At 47.1% G+C, this 16,411-nt stretch overlaps 1 protein-coding gene across 2 annotated transcripts in view; it reads left to right on the forward strand.

The window, feature by feature from the left end:
• Positions 1-16,411, forward strand: part of nek6 (NIMA related kinase 6) — a 114,240-nt gene that overhangs the window by 11,720 nt on the left and 86,109 nt on the right. The window contains exon 1 of one of the 2 annotated variants that reach the window (XM_033048751.1): positions 6,985-7,044. The exons of the other annotated variant lie outside the window; for it this stretch is intronic. The gene's annotated coding sequence lies outside the window, so the exon portion shown is untranslated. Of the gene's footprint in view, positions 1-6,984; positions 7,045-16,411 lie in introns of those variants that run through there. 2 annotated transcript variants of the gene reach the window in all.

Raw genomic sequence — 16,411 nt, forward strand, 5'->3', positions numbered from 1 at the left:
ACTAGTGTGGATAGGTGATCGATGGATGGCGTGGACCCAGTAGGCTGAAGGGCTGGTTTCCTTGCTATATCTTTAAATTAAACACAAAATATCCATATGCCTATCTAAAAGCCTCTTTTATAGTCAAGCTAACTGTTATCAAAGGAAAAGTTTCACAACCGATAAACAGACTAAACCTGTGGGTTTGCAGGTTAATTGGCTTCTGTAAATTGCCCCTTGTGTCATGTGTGTAAGATGCGAAAGTGGGACAACGTAAAACTGTTGTGAACGGGTGATCATTGGTCAGCGTGGACTCGATGGGCCGAAGAGCCTGTTTCCACACTGAATCCCTAAACCAAACTAAAATTAAAAGTGTTCTAAGGAAAGGAAGGAGAGGCCCTGTATTCCTTCTGGTTAACAAAATGTTAACAACCTCAGATATTCATTTAACAATTCCTGCTTGAAATCCTCTCTCACCCTTGTATAGGGGCGGTTCTCAACTTCACTCCTGAAAAGGTGACACAAGGAACTGCAGGTGTTGGAATCTTGAGCAAAACACCAAGTGTTGGAGAAACACAGCAGGTTAGGCAGCATCTGTGGAGGGAAATGGACAAGTGATATTTCCAGTAGGGATCAATCAAGGGGCGGCGCAGTGGTGTAAGTGATAGAGTTGCTGCCTTACAGCGCCAGAGACCCGGGTTCGATCGTTTTCACGTTTTCCGTGAAGGTCGGAGAGAAGCAGCAGCCAGAAGCAGCGAGAGCTAGTATTGGCTGGAAGTAGGTGAGTCCGAGGGAAAGAAGATTTAAAAAGAGCGCCAAAGGCCCAGGTTTGCGTAATTTACAAATTAGCCCGAAAGTAGTTGATTAGGTAACAGATAAAGAAGTGCAGCTGTAGAGGAGCGGCCTTGTTGAGGTGAAGTGCTTTTGTGAGTAAAGTGTGAGTCTTTGGCATGAGAGTCTTCGGTGAAGAGGCTAAGGCAAGGAGGCAACACTTGATCGAAATTTGTGATTTTTGTCCACTGAAGAAACGGCAGGCAAGTTGGTACAGTGTGTTTCCTGCAGGATGTGGGAATTCAGGGACTCCGCTGGAGCTTCTGGAAACTACACCTGCAGAAATTGTGTCCAGGTGCAGCTCCTGAATGAACGTGCGTGTTGGGGAACTGGAGAAGCAGCTGGATGACCTCAGGGCCGTCCGGGAAAATGAGAGTTTCCTGGACGGAACCTACAGTGAGGTTGTCACACCAAGGATACAGGAAGAGCGAAGTTGGGTGACTGTGAGGAAGGGGAGTAATCGTGGAGTGCAGGAGACCCTGGTGGCTGTGCCTAATGAAAACAGGTACACCCTCTTGGGAGCTGTCGGGGCAGACGAGGCTTCCAGTACAAGCGGCGGACAGGTCGGTGGCTCCAACCCTAGCGATGAGACTCGACCGGCGTGACCGACGTCGGGCAGAGTCATAGTGGTGGGTGATTCCATTGTCCAAGGTGCGGACAGGAGATTCTATGGCGGCAGGCGAGACTCGAGCATGGTCTGTGGATTCCCTGGTGCCAGGGTTCAGGATGTCATGGACCGACTTCAAAACATCCTCGAGATGGAAGTTGAACAGCCGGCAGTAGTTGTGCACGTGGGCACTAACAACGTCAGGAAGAAGAGGAAGGAGGTTCTGCAATGTGAGTTTAGAGAGTTAGGAAGCAGACTGAAAAGCAGGACCTCCAGGGTGGTTATCTCTGAATTGCTTCCTGTACCTCATGCTGGTGAGGGCAGGAACAGGGAGATAGGGGATCTGAATGTGTGGCTGGGGGGCTGGTGCAGGGAGCAGGGAATTAGATTTATAGACCACTGGGATCTCTTCTGGGGTAGGGGTGACCTGTACAAAATGGACAGGTTACACCTTAACTGGAGGGGGACCAACATTCTGGCAGGCAGATTTGCTAGTGCTACACGTGTGGGTTTAAACTAAATAGCAGGGGGGAGGGGTTGACAAATTGGCAGTATATAGATGGAGTTAAAGGGGAAGTGAGTAGAGCAAAAGTTACAAAAGACTCCCGAATTAATGGGAAGGAAAGTCCGAGAAGGGATAAGAGAGTAAGGTCAAGGCCAATAGTGAGCGGTGTGAGAGGGGAGGTGAATACCGAAGTTAAAGTGTTGTTTATGAATATGCGAAGTATAAGAAATAAAGTGGATGAGCTTGAGGCTCAGTTAGAAATTGGCAAGAATGATTTTGTGGGAATTACAGAGATATGGCTGCAAGAAGACCTGGGCTGGGACTGAATATTCAGGGGTATATGTCCTATCGAAAAGACAGACAGGTGGGCAGAGGGGGTGGTGTAACTCTGTTTGTAAGGAATGAAATTCAGTCCCTTGCTAGGGGTGACATACAATCAGGAGATGTAGAGTCATTGTGGATTGAACTGAGGAATTGTAAGGGTAAAAATACCCTAATGGGAGTTATCTACAGGCCCCCAAACAGTAGCCTGGATATAGGGTGCAAGTTGAATCAAGAGTTAAAATTGGCATGTCGCAAAGGTAATGCTATGGTGGTTATTGGAGATTTCAACGTGCAGGTTGGGAAAATCAGGTTGGTACTGGATCCCAAGAAAGGGAGTTTGTGGAGTGCCTCCGAGATGGATTCTTAGAGCAGCTTGTACTGGAGCCTACAAGGGAGAAGGCAATTCTGGATTCAGTGTTGTGTAATGAACCGGATTTGATAAGGGAACTCAACGTAAAGGAGCCATTAGGAGGTAGTGACCATAATATGATAAATTTTAATCTACAATTTGAGAGGGAGAAGATAAAATCGGAAGTGTCAGTATTACAGTTGAGCAAAGGGGGTTATGGAGGCATGAAGGAGGAGCTGGCCAAAGTTGACTGGAAAGAGACCCTAGCAGGGATGACAGTGGAACAACAATGGCAGGTGTTTCTGTATACAGAAGGTGCTGGATCAGTTCATTCCAAAGAGGAAGAAAGATTCTAAGGGGAGTAAGAGGCGACTGTGGCTGACAAGGGAAGTCAAGGACAGTAGGGAAGTCAAATCCAGAGGATTGGGAAACTTTTAAAGAGCAACAGAAGATACCTAAAAAGGCAATACGGGGAGAAAAGATGAGGTATGAAGGTAAGCTAGCCAAGAATATAAAGGAGGATAGTAAAAGCTTCTTTAGGTATGTGAAGAGGAAAAAATTAGTTAATACAAATGTGGATCCTTGAAGACAGACACAGGTGAATTTATTATGGGGAACAAGGAAATGGCGGAGGAGTTGAACAGGTACTTTGGATCTGCCTTCACTAAGGAAGACACAAACAATCTCCCAGATATACTAGTGGCCAGAGGACCTAGGATGTTGGAGGAACTGAAGGAAATTCACATTAGTTAGGAAGTAGTGGGTAGACTGATGGGACTGAAGGCTGATAAATCCCCAGGGCCTGATGGTCTGCATCCCAGGGTACTGAAAGAAGTGGCTCTGGAAATCCTGGATGTATTGGTGATCATTTTCCAATGTTCTATAGATTCAGGATCAGTTCCTGTGGATTGGAGGATAGCTTATGATTTTTTTAAGAAAGTAGGGAGAGGGAAAACGGAATTATAGACCAGTTAGCCTGACATCGGTGGTGGGGAAGATGCTGAGGTCAATTATAAAAGATGAAATAGTGGCACATTTGGATAGCAGATTTACGAAGGGGAAATCATGCTTGACTACTCTTCTGGAATTTCTTGAGGATGTAACTAGGAAAATGGTCAAGGGAGAACCAGTGGATGTAGTGTACCTGGACTTTCAGAAAGCCTTTGATAAGGTACCACGTAAGAGATTAGTGGGCAAAATTAAAGCACATGGTATTGGGGGTAGGGTACTCAAATGGATAGAAAATTGGTTGACAGACAGGAAACAAAGAGTAGGGATTAACGGGTCCCTTTCAGAATGGCAGGCAGTGACTAGTGGGGTACCGCAAGGCTCGGTGCTGGGACCGCAGCTATTTACAATGTTCATTAATGATTTAGATGAAGGGATTAAAAGTAACATTAGCAAATTAGCAATTGACACAAAGCTGGGTGGCAGTGTGAACTGTGAGGAGGATGCTATGAGAATGCAGGGTGACTTGGACAGGTTGGGTGAGTGGGCAGATGCAGTTTAATGTGGATAAATGTGAGGTTCTCCACTTTGGTGGCAAGAATAGGAAGGCAGATTATTATTTGAATGTTGTCAAGTTAGGAAAAGGGGGAATACAACGAGATCTGGGTGTCCTTGTACATAAGTCACTGAAAGTAAGCATGCAGGAACAGCAGGCAGTGAAGAAAGCTAATGGCATGTTGGCCTTCATAATAAGAGAAGTTGAGAATCAGAGCAAAGAGGTCCTTCTGCAGTTGTACAGGGCCCTAATGAGACCACACCTGGAATATTGTGTGCAGTTTTGGTCTCCAAATTTGAGGAAGGACATTCTTACTATTGAAGGAGTGCAGCCTAGGTTCACAAGGTTAATTCCCGGGATGGCGGGACTGTCATATGTTGAAAGAATGTAGTGACTATGCTTGTATACACTGGAATTTAGAAGGATGAGAGGATATCTTATTGAAAATATTAAAGATTATTAAGGGCTTGGACACGCTAGAGGCAGGAAACATATTCCCGATGTTGGGGGAGTCCAGAACCAGTGGCCACAGTTTAAGAATAAGGGGTAAGCCATTTAGATCGGAGATGAGGAAAAACGTTTTCACCCAGAGAGTTGTGAATCTGTGGAATTCTCTGCCTCAGAAGGCAGTGGAGGCCAATTCTCTGGAAGCTTTCAAGAGAGAGTTAGATAGAGCTCTTAAAGATAGCGGAGACAAGGGATATGGGGAGAAGGCAGGAATGGGGTACTGATTGTGGATGATCTGCCATGATCACAGTGAATGGCTCGAAGGGCCGAATAGCTTACTCCTTATTCTTGTATATTGATCCTATTGTCTATTGATCATGACCAGGGGTGATGTCTGTACAAACTCTTTACATTCTCCCTGGGACCATGTGGGTTTTCTCAAGGTGCCCCGATTTCCTCCAATTTTCCCAAAAGATCTACAGGTGTAAAGGTTAATTGGCCTCTGTAAATTGCCCCTAGTGTATGGGATAGTGCTGGTGTACTAGTGATCAGTGATCGGCGTGGACTCGGTGCGCCAAAGGGCCTGTTTCCCCGCTAAGTATCTCTAAAGTCTAATCCCAAAGTGAAGAAGTATCCGGGCTTGGAACATTGCCTGTCCATTTCCTCCACAGATGCTGTCTGACCCACTGAATTGTTTCACTTCTGAAACTCTGGCTCTGATTTCTAGATTCTCCACGACTCCTCAGCTCCTCCGTATCCTGACAGCTCCAGTCTGATTCAGATCTGGAAAATTGCTTTGATTACAATTGTCACAATGTTGAACAGGAACCCATTTCCAAGCCATTCACCTGACAGTACCCTCACCATTTCAATTGATTATTGAATGGGAAATTATAAGGTTATTATCTATTGATTCCATTGTGTTAAATAATGGTGCTCCTGCCTTCATTGATTGAGGCATTGAATTTAAGAGTCAGGAGGCTATGATGCAGCTCTATTAAGGACCTGTCCCACTTGGCGATTTTTTCGGCGACTGCCGGCATCATTGACTGACGAATCAGGTCATCGAAAAAGCTGCGGCGGTGACGTGGCGCGAAGCGCATGATGATGTTTTGATGCGCGGCGTTTCCTCAAGTGTCGCAACATTTTTTTTTACGTTGCTGGATTTTGAAGTGTTCAAAATCTTTTGGCGACCCTGATACGTCAGTCAATGACGCCGGCAGTTGCTGAAAAAATCGCCGAGTGGGACAGGCCCTTTAGGCTTTGGTCAGGCTGCGTTTAGTTTAGTTGAGAGATACAGCGCGGAAACAGGCCCTTCGGCCCACCGAGTCCATGCCGACCAGCGATCCCTGTATGCGAGCACTATCCTACACACTAGGGGCAATTTTATAATTTAATCAAAGCCAATTAACCTACAAACCTGTACGTCATTGGAGTGTGGGAGGAAACCCGAGCCCCTGGAGAAAACCCACACGGTCACAGGGAAAACGTACAAACGCCACACAGACTTTACCCGTAGTCAGGATCGCACCCGGGTCTCAGGCACTGTAAGGGAGGAACTCTACCGCTGCGCCTCCCTGCCACCCTTGTGTGCAGTTTGGGTTGCCCCATTACAAGAAGTATGTGGCGGGTTGGGAGAGGTTACCAGAATGCTGCCTAGATTGGAGGGTATTTACTATTGGGAGAGGTTGGACAGGCTTGAATTGTTTTCTCTCGAGCATCAGAGGCAGAACGGAGACCTGACAGAAGTACATCAAATGATGAGGGGCATAGATAGGGTAGACAGTCAGAAACTTTTCTCCAGGGTGAAGATGTCAAAGACTGGAGGCCATTGCTTTAAGATGAGAGGGGCAAAGGTTAAAGGAGATTTGTGGGTCAGGTTTGTTAGAGAGAGAGGGTGGTGGGTGCCAGGAATGTGCTGCCAGGGATGGTGGTGGCTGATGAGACAGTGCAGTTTTAGAGGCTTTTAGATAGGCACGTGGGTATGGGGCAGGGCATTGAAATGGAGCACCTGCAGGCAGAGGGAATTACTTTAACTTGGCATCAGGTTGGGCATGGACATTGTGGGCCAGAGGGTCTGCTCCTGTTCTGTGTCGTATGTAAAGGCAAACCGCAAAAGCTACGGGCTGAAGATAGGAGAACGGGGTTGCAAGGGAAAGATAGACCAGCCATGATGGAATGGCGGAGTAGACCCGATGGGCCGAATGGCCTAATTCTGTCCCTGAGACTGATTTGTTTAGGACATTGCTTTTGTGAACTTTGTGCAGCATAAGCTAGGGCAATGATTTCAGCAGAGTTAGAAATGTTGAGCGTTTGCTTCTTAATGTTTTCACGAGTTGGATTCTTTTCGAAACGGCAAATTCCATGAGATTATTCATGCATTCCTGCTGAAGGCTGTTCAGAGAAGCAACGTTAGTCACTGTGAGGTGCCAACAATACATCATCCTCAGCCAAGCTCCGCTTTTGAATAGTTCTGCTTGCGGGACGAGCCTTAAGAGGTGAGCGGTGATTTGACTTGAATAATGACTTGGTGCTTGGGCAGCAGGGATAATTGCCAGTGAACCACAGCAATGATTGCAGAGCCCGGGCATGTTGTCGCACCAGCTGTCGGCCGGGGTTCCAGCGCAGTGTAACAGGAACCATGTGCGTGTGTGTGTGTGTGTGTGTGCCTTGTGACGACCGTCAACAGTGCTCGCTGTAAACACTTTATTTGTGCCATCAAAAGGCAGGAGGGGTTGAGAGTTTGTCCTGTGGAACTGTAGCCACCAGCAGCTGACTAACCCCCCCCCCCCACCCCGTTACAAAGAGAGAGGGGGTAGAACTATCACGGTTGGTGCCATCGCCCGCGTGTTCGGAGCTTGGGATGTGTCCCTGAGGTGAAGAGGGTCCGGAGGAGATTTAGCGGCTTCCCCCCTCGCTTGGTCAACGGTGGGGGGGGAGGGAATTCCTTGAGGTAAGAGCTCTTCTCAGTTTCACTTTATTGTCACATGTACCGAGGTACAGTGAAAAGGTTTTTGCTGCGTGCTATCCAGTCGGCAGAAAGACAATGCATGATTACGATTGAGCCATTTACACTGTATAGATACATGATAAAGGAATAACGTTTAGTGCAAGTAAAGCCAGTGAAGTCTGATCAAGGGCAGTCCGAGTGTCCCCAATGAGGTAGATAGTAGTTCAGGACTGTTCTATGGTTGTGGTAGGATGGTTAAGTTGCCGGATAATTCCTGGGAAGAAACTGTCCCTGAATCTGGAGGTGTGCGATTTCACATTTCTGTATCTCTTGCCTTGGGAGAGGGGAGAGGAGGGAGTGGCCAGGGTGCGATCTTCTGCACTGCGGAGTGATTGATTGGGGTGGGGGGTGAGAATGAGCGGCACACAACAATGGGAGGATAATCTTTAGAGATGCAAGGAACTGCAGATGCTGGAATCGTGAGAAAAACGCAAAGTGCTGGAGGAACTCAGCGGGTCAGGCAGCATCTGTGGAGGGAATGGAGAGGCATTCCTACCACAGAGGATAGTCTTTGGCTGAATTGTCAACATCAAAAAGAAACAAAGATGGATAGGAAGGAACTGCAGATGCTGGTTGATACCGAAGATAGACACAAAATGCTGGAGTAACTCAGCAGGTCAGGCAGCATCTCTGGAGAAAAGGAATAGATGACGATTTTGTTCAGATGATGATTGTGGATTGTATTTGAATGTTAGGATGGGCCACTACAAAGCCTGGGTCAAGTTCTTGATTGTTGACTGTGCTTGAGTACTTGGTACTTGGGTCTGCCACATCTCTGCTAACTTCCAAGAGTCAATCAGAATTGGTATGGTCTGCCCAATAGTTTTAGATAAATTGCAAATTTACACTTGGCTTGCTGGATAAATTCTCAAAACCATGATGCGTAGAAAGAAAACTTCAGTAAGTCTCACTTAAACACAACGCAATCAACACTGAAGAGTAAATCAGTGGGTCGGGCAGCATCTCTGGGGAGAAGGTGACGTTTCAGGCCGCGGCCCTTCTTCATACCCATCTTCAGTCTGAAGAAGGGTCTTGACCTGAAACGTCATCTTTTCTTTTTCTCCAGAGATGCTGCCTGACCGACTGAGTTACTCCAGCACTTTGTGTCTATCTTTGGTGTAAACAAGCATCTGCAGTTCCTTTCTACACAAGGCACGAGAGTGTTGAATTGTCACATTTAATTGCCGCCAGCTGAACACAAATTTCTTGCTGGCTACAGTTTTACAGGCCCGTTAATGCAACCACAATAATTGTGCAATAATATATTATGTAATAAATTAAGACGAGTTAATATGAGGTAACCAGAGCATAACAGTGCACAAGCAAGGACTGTCGAGCAACTACAGCCTTGCAAATTCCATAGTAGATTGTAGTTGAGGTTGTGGTTTGTGTGGAGCAGCGTTCAAGAGGCTGACCGTTGCTGGGTAGATGCTGCTCTTTAATTTGATGGCCTCGGTTTTCCGACTCTTGTCCCTTCTTCCCGATGGATGGTAGAAGTAGCATGAGAGCGTGGCCAGGGTGGTGTGGGTCTTTGATGATAGAAGCTGCCGACTTGGTGGGACGGTCAGTACCTGTGCTGTACCAGGCTGTGTCTGCAGATTCCTGGGCGTTTGAGTTACTGAGGAAGCTGAGTTGAAGAGAGTGGCTCAGATACTTGGGGCAGGGAGATGCTCCGTTTTTATCAATATTTCTGTAATGTCGCACCATTGTCACAACTGTCTCCAGATGACGTCATCACTTCACTCTGTTATTTGTAACTGGAAGTCATCCACAAGGAGAGTGTGATGGACAGAATGGCTTCAGTCCCTGCTGTAATATCGCAGCATTGCATTCCATTGCGTGTGTTGCCGTGGTTGAAGATTTTTGACATATTAAATATTACTTTAGCACAACGATCATTCAAATGTCGATTCCTAACAAAATACATGGAAGGAAGTAGGACTTTAGAGATACAGCATGGAAACAGGCCCTTTGGCCCACCGAGTCCGTGCCGACCAGCGATCACCCCAGACCCGAGCACTTTCCTACACACTAGGGGCAATTTAATTTTTTTTGCCAAAGCCAAATTACCTACAAACCTGTCATCTTTGGAGTGTGGGCGAAAACCGGATCATCCAGAGAAAACCCAAGAGGTCACAGAGAGAACATGCAAACTCCGTACAGACAGCACCCATAGTCAGGATTGAACCCAGATATCTGGTGCAGTAAGGCAGCAACACTACCGCTGTGCCACTGTGCTGCCCCTTTCTATGGATAAACATATTAAATATATGTATATATTTATATATGTATATATTTAATTGGGTCAGCGCCACAGAGGCGTCTGGAGAGGACCCGGTGGCGATAATGGCGAGGTCGATGCGGCAGTCGATGATGGTGCCGACCGATGGACGTGGAAGTGAGGACGCCGCTGACGGGGGACGTAACAAAGGAGGACCCGGCGTGGGGGGACCTCCGTGAGGAGGGGGAAAATCAATGGGGATCTGTCGTGGGGAGACTGCTGTGAGGAGGGGGAGGGCGGTAGAACAGAGGGGGACCTGACGCGGGAGCACTTTGTAACTTCGTAAGTGCCCTTTATGGGCGATTATTTGCATACCTTGGGTATGTGAGCAAAGAACGTCACTATGACTTGTCACATGTGGCAAGTATTCAATTCAATTCAAATATGAACAAATATTAATGTAAGTTGAGGGAAGGCCTGATTGCAGCATAGGGGAGGCATAGATAGGGTAGACAGTCAGAAGCTTTTCATCCAGGTTGGAAATATTCAGGTCTGGACGGCAGAGATTTAAGGTGAGAGGGGTAATGTTTAAAGTAGATGTGTGGGGCAAGTTTTTTACTCTAAGAGTGGTGGGTACCTGGAACACACTGCCGGGGGTGGGTAGTGGTGGTGAAGGCAGATACGATAGTGGTTTCTGAGAGGTTTTTAGATAGGCACATGGATATGCAGGGAATGAAGGCATGTGGATTATGTGCAGAATGAGGAGATTAGTTTGTCTTGGCTTCATGTTCAGCACAGGCATGGAGGGCCGAAGGGCCTGTTCCAGCGTTGTACTGTTGTGGGTGTAGGAATGAACTGCAGATGCCGGTTAACATGGAATACACACATAAAATGCCGGGGTAACTCAGCGGGTCAGGCAGCATCTCTGGAGAAAAGGAATAGGTGACGTTTCAGGTTGAGACCTTGAAGAAGGGTTCCGACCCGAAACGTCACCCATTCGTTCTCTCCAGAGATGCTGCCTGACCCGCTGAGTTGCTGCAGCACTTTCTGTCAGTCTGTACCAAAGATACTAGAGGAGCTGTACTGTTTCATGTTCTGTGTTGGATGCAGGAGTATTTTTTGCTGTAAAGTTCTGCTGGATGTGATCTTGATGACTACTTTGTTTGCGATGTTGCACCTCATTTGTTTTTGTAATTTTGCTGACGTTTTGCTCAAGCTAAAGAACCCCTTCTTGAACAATCCTCTCGTTAACTATCGGTCAGTTGAATATATTCAGAGTCAGCCAACCAGAACTCCCGGAGAACTCGGGCTAATTAAGAGGCAGATCATCAATAACCGAGCTAGGGCAATAAATTTTGCATAGCGTGTGAATGTGGAAAAGGATTTGAATATAATACTTCCCAGATTTGCATCACCTGCTGTTGTACACGCAACACTCACGGCATGCTCAGGGCAGGGGTGGGTACTTGGGGGCATGGACTTTAACATTGGCAGCGCCAGCCCATAATTAGTCACCATGCACGGAGATGAGAAGGGTTAAAGGCCAACAGTATATTGGATTGATCTCATGCTCTCATAGAAACGGATAGAAACATAGACAATAGGTGCAGGAGTAGGCCATTCGGCCCTTCGAGCCAGCACCGCCATTCAATATGATCATGGCTGATCATCCAAAATCAGTACCCCGTTAATGCTTTCTCTTAACAGGAAGAGTCTGCAAAAGGATATAGATAAGCTAGGTGAGTGGGCAACAACTTGGCAGATGAAGTTTAATACTAATAAATGTGAAGTCATTCACTTTGGGAAAAAAAATGATAGGGCAAGTTATTTTCTAAATGAGGAGGAACTGCGTTGTAATGCAACGCAAAGGGATCTAGGGGTATTAGTACATGAATCACTAAAAGTTAGTATGCAGGTGCAGCAAGCAATCAGGAAGGCCAATGGAGTTTTGGCCTTTATTGCTAGGGGGATTGAGTATAAAAACACGGAGGTCTTGCTGCAGCTGTACACAGTATTAGTGAGACCACATTTGGAATACTGTGTACAGTTCTGGGGTCCATACTTAAGAAAGGATGTACTAGCCCTGGAGGCAGTGCAGCGAAGGTTTACAAGATTAATTCCTGCAATGAGGGGATTGACATATGAGGAAAGGTTAAGTAGGCTGGAACTCTACTCTTTGGAGTTTAGAAGAATGAGAGGCGATCTCATTGAAACATATAAGATCGTGAGGGGCCTTGATCGGGTGGATGCACCGAGGATGTTCCCAATGATCGGGGAAACTAGAACTAGGGGACATAGTTGCAGAATAAGGGGGGGCTCTTTTAAAACTGAGATGAGGAAGAACTTCTTCACCCAGAGGGTGGTTAATTTATGGAATTCACTGCCCCAGGGAGCAGTGGAAGCAGAAACTTTAAATATATTTAAGACTAAAATAGATGGTTTTTTAGCTGCCAAGGGGATAAGGGGCTACGGGGAGAGGGCAGGGATATGGACCTAGGTATGGTTAGTATAGTAAGACCTGAGTGATCTCCTGGACAAGTGTCGATCGCCTAGATTGGGGTCGGAGAGGAATTTCCCGGATTTTTTTCCCGAATTGGACCTGGGTTTTTATCCGGTTTTTTGCCTCCCCCAGGAGATCACGAGGTTTTTGGGGTAGAGAGGGGTGATAGCGGTATAAAGGGGAGGGTAGTGTCTTGTGTTCTGTGTCTTGTGTCTACTGTTTGTGGGTAAGTGTGTCTGTTTAGTGTTCAGCCATGAGCGAATGGCGGTGCGGGCTCGACGGACCTGGTGGTCTACTCTCGCACCTACTTTCTATGTTTCTATGTTTCTATGTTTCCCCATATCAGTCAATGAGTTGGTCTAACACAGAGGCTTATCCTTCTCACGAGATGTTAACCTCACAGGATTATTCTGTTTAAAACATATTGGGTATGCAGGATTATACGGGTTATATTGCACGAGGCAGGCCATCCAGATCACACTGGCCTTCACACTTCACTTGAGATTCCTCCTGTTCATTTCATAGATACAGCGCGGAAACAGGCCCTTCGGCCCACTGAGTCCGCACCGACCAGCGATCGCCTGTACACCAGTTCTATCCTACACACTAGAGGCAATTTACAGAAACCAATTAACCTACAAACCTGCACGTCTTTGGAATGTGGGAGGAAACCGGAGCACCCGGAGAAAACCCACGTGGTCACAGGGAGAATGTGTAAACTTCATAAAGACAGTGCCCGTAGTCAGGATGGAACCCAGGTCACCACCATTTCGCCTCTATGCCACCCTGTCTTCCCTCGTGTGAACTTCCATTCCTTTATCCTCCTTGTGCCCATCCGGATTCCCCGTAAATGCAGCTACACCATTCCTTTCAGCCCATCCCATATTCCCACTGCTCCTTGGATGAAGCAGCTTCTCCAGAATTGCTTGTTCCGATGGAAAGGTCCACTGGTTATGCTCTTCCTCAGAAGGCTAGACTCTGTGTAGCGTTATTATGAACCCATCCATGTTAAAAAGAAAGGACACAAACAGCTGGTGTAACTTAGTGGGTTGGGCAGCATCTCAGGAGAATGTGGAGAGGTGATGTTTGGGGTCCAGACCCTACTTTAGATTGGTGGAGGGGGGTTTGGGGGAGGAAGAAGGCTGGATGAGAGGAGAGACAGGACAAAGCCTGGCAGGTAATAGGTGGATACCAGTGAGGGAGGGAGGAGCTAATCACCTATTCCCTCACTCCATAGATGTTGCCTCACCCGCTGAGTTTCTCCAGCATTTTTGACCAACTACCTTCGATTTTCTAGCATGTGCAATTCCTTCTTAAACAGGAAGGGGATAGGGTTTGGTTACCTTGAACTGGAGAATTCAATGTTTATAACACTGGGTTGTAAGCTACCCAAGAGGGATATGAGGTGTTGCTCCTCCTGTTTGAGTGTGCTCTCACTCTGTCAATGGAGGAGGCCCAGAACAGAATGGCCAATGGGGGAATGGGAAGAGGGACTTAAAAAGGTTCGCGACTGGGAGATCCTTTGCCACGTATTCTTCAAACCGTCTCATCTTCCCCACGCCTGTTCTTCACGATCCATCACACCCACCCTCTCACTGACTCTCAACCTTCTCCACTCAGGTCTTTGCTCCACACTCTGCCCTGCAGTCCTTCACCAGAGCCCCAGCCCACTACTCTCCACCACACTCCTTCCAAGGTTCTTAAAAGACAGAAGGCAGTGGAGGCCAATTCACTGGATGTTTTCAAGAGTGTTGGATATATCTCTTAGGGCTAACGGAATCAAGGGATATGGGGGGAAAAAAGCAGGAACAGGGTACTGATTTAGGATGATCAGCCATGATCATATTGAATGATGGTGCTGGCTCGAAGGGCCGAATGCCCTACTTCTGCACCTATTTTCTATGTTTCTAAATCAGCCCAAAACGGACATTTAGAACACTGTCCTAGTGTAGTTTGGAGATACAGCATGGAAACAGGCCCTTTGGCCCACAGAGTCCGTGCCTGCCACGATCACATGTACACTAGTTCTATCCTACACACACTAGGGACATTTTACTGAAACAAAATAACCTACAAACCTGTATGTCTTTGGAGTGGGAGGAGACGGGAGCACCTGGAGAAAGCCCACGTGGTCACATGGAGAATGTACAAACTCCATACAGAGAGCACCCATAGTCGGGATCGAACCCAGGTCTGGTGCGCTGTGAGGCAGCAACTCTACCGCTGCGCTACTGTGTTGCCCCTAAAGTCAAGTTGGGAGTATGTTGGGTGCAGCATTAAGGCTTTGATTGGGACTGCCACGAACTTCTTGAATGTTGGAGCAGGCATACGGAATACACGTCCTTCTGTTCTGAACTGCTGCGGGAATTGCTGCCTTGAGCCTGGTGAGTTGCTTTGTCAAGTTGCTTCACCTTGTAAAGTTGTTTGGCATGGATCTGTTGTAAACCAATAACCAGAAATAAAAGCAATCGATGCCAAGTGAGTGACAGTCTGCTCTGAACAGCAGTTCGGACCAAACCAACCTAATGAGTCACAGAGATGCATAGCACAGAAAAAGGCCCTTCGGCCCACCGCATCTGCCCAACCACCAACCACCCGTCATATACTAACCCATTTTATTCTCCTCACACTCTCATCAACTACCCCCTATTGTCTCCCCTCATCTACACACAAGGGGCCAATAACGCTACTAATGCTCACGTCATTGGGATGAGGGAGAAAATCTGGAGGAAACCCCGATCGCCACAAGGAGGACATGCAAACTCCTTGCAGACAGCACCGGAGGTCGGGATTGAACCCCGGGCAGTGGTGGTGAGAGACAGCAGCTGTGCCACTGTGCCATCCCAACATGCTTAGGCCATATCTGCCAGCATTAACTTTGATTTCTTGGAAACTTGGCCCATGGTCTGCGTTGAGAGACCTCTGCACAGAACCATGGTTGACACCAATTGACTCTTCGACTTTGATTAAAGGAATGGCACCAATATAGTCATGGAGTGATGCAGCACGGAAACAGGGCCCCTGGCCCAGCCCATCCATGCTAGTCAAGTTGCCCCATCCAAGCTGGTCCCCTTTGCCAGTATCCCTCTAAAGGTTTCCTATCCACGTACCTGTCCGAATGTCTTTTATATGTTATTATTGTACCTGTGTCAATCACATCCTCTGGCAGCTTGTTACATCACCCTCTATGTCATCACCCTCGAGCTTGTATTAAATCATTCCTCTTTTACTTTAAACCTATGCCCTGTGGTTCTTGATTCCTCTACCCTAGGGAAACCGACTGTGCATTTTATCCCCGCATGATTTCATACATCTCTGTAAAACCACTCCTCAGCATCCTGTGCTCCAAGGAATAAAGTCCTAGCCTGCAAAACTTATCCCGATAACTCAGGCCTTCGAGTCCTGGCAACATCCTTGTGAACTCTTTCCAGATTAGTGGCATCTTGTCCTATTGCAGGCTGACCAAACTGAATACAATACTCCAAAGCAGCCTTACCAAACGTCTTGTACAACTGTAACATAACATCTGAAGCTTCTGTACTCAATACTGTAACTGATGATGGTCAGTATACCAAAAGCCATCTTTGCCCACCTATTCACCTGAACTCCGAGATCCCTTTGGTAGACAAAAGTGCTGGAGAAACTCAGCGGGTGCAGCAGCATCTATGGAGCGAAGGAAATAGGCAACGTTTCGGGCCGAAACGTTGCCTATTTCCTTCGCTCCATAGATGCTGCTGCACCCGCTGAGTTTCTCCAGCCCTTTTGTCTACCTTCGATTTTCCAGCATCTGCAGTTCCTTCTTAAAACCCCCCTAGATCCCTTTACTCTACAACACTCCCAGGACCCTATCATTCACTGTGAAGCTCCTGGCCTGGTTCGACTTCCCAAAAAGTAACGCCTCACACGTATCTGAATTAAACTCTATTTGCCACTCCTCGGCCCACTTTCCCAACTGATCACGATCTTGCTTGCTGTAATCTTTTGTAGCCATCTCCATTGTCTGTGTTGCCGTCTATTTTTAGTGCCATCTGCAAAGTTACTAGTCATTGCAATGCACGTCTCCCAACTGTCGTAATGGACTGGGCTGGGTGTGGGGGTGTGAATGACGACAGAATTAAGCGCTCTCTTTGCAAG

Source organism: Amblyraja radiata, chromosome 32 (genome assembly GCF_010909765.2).
Source record: "Amblyraja radiata isolate CabotCenter1 chromosome 32, sAmbRad1.1.pri, whole genome shotgun sequence".
NCBI classification, from domain to species: Eukaryota; Metazoa; Chordata; class Chondrichthyes; order Rajiformes; family Rajidae; genus Amblyraja; species Amblyraja radiata.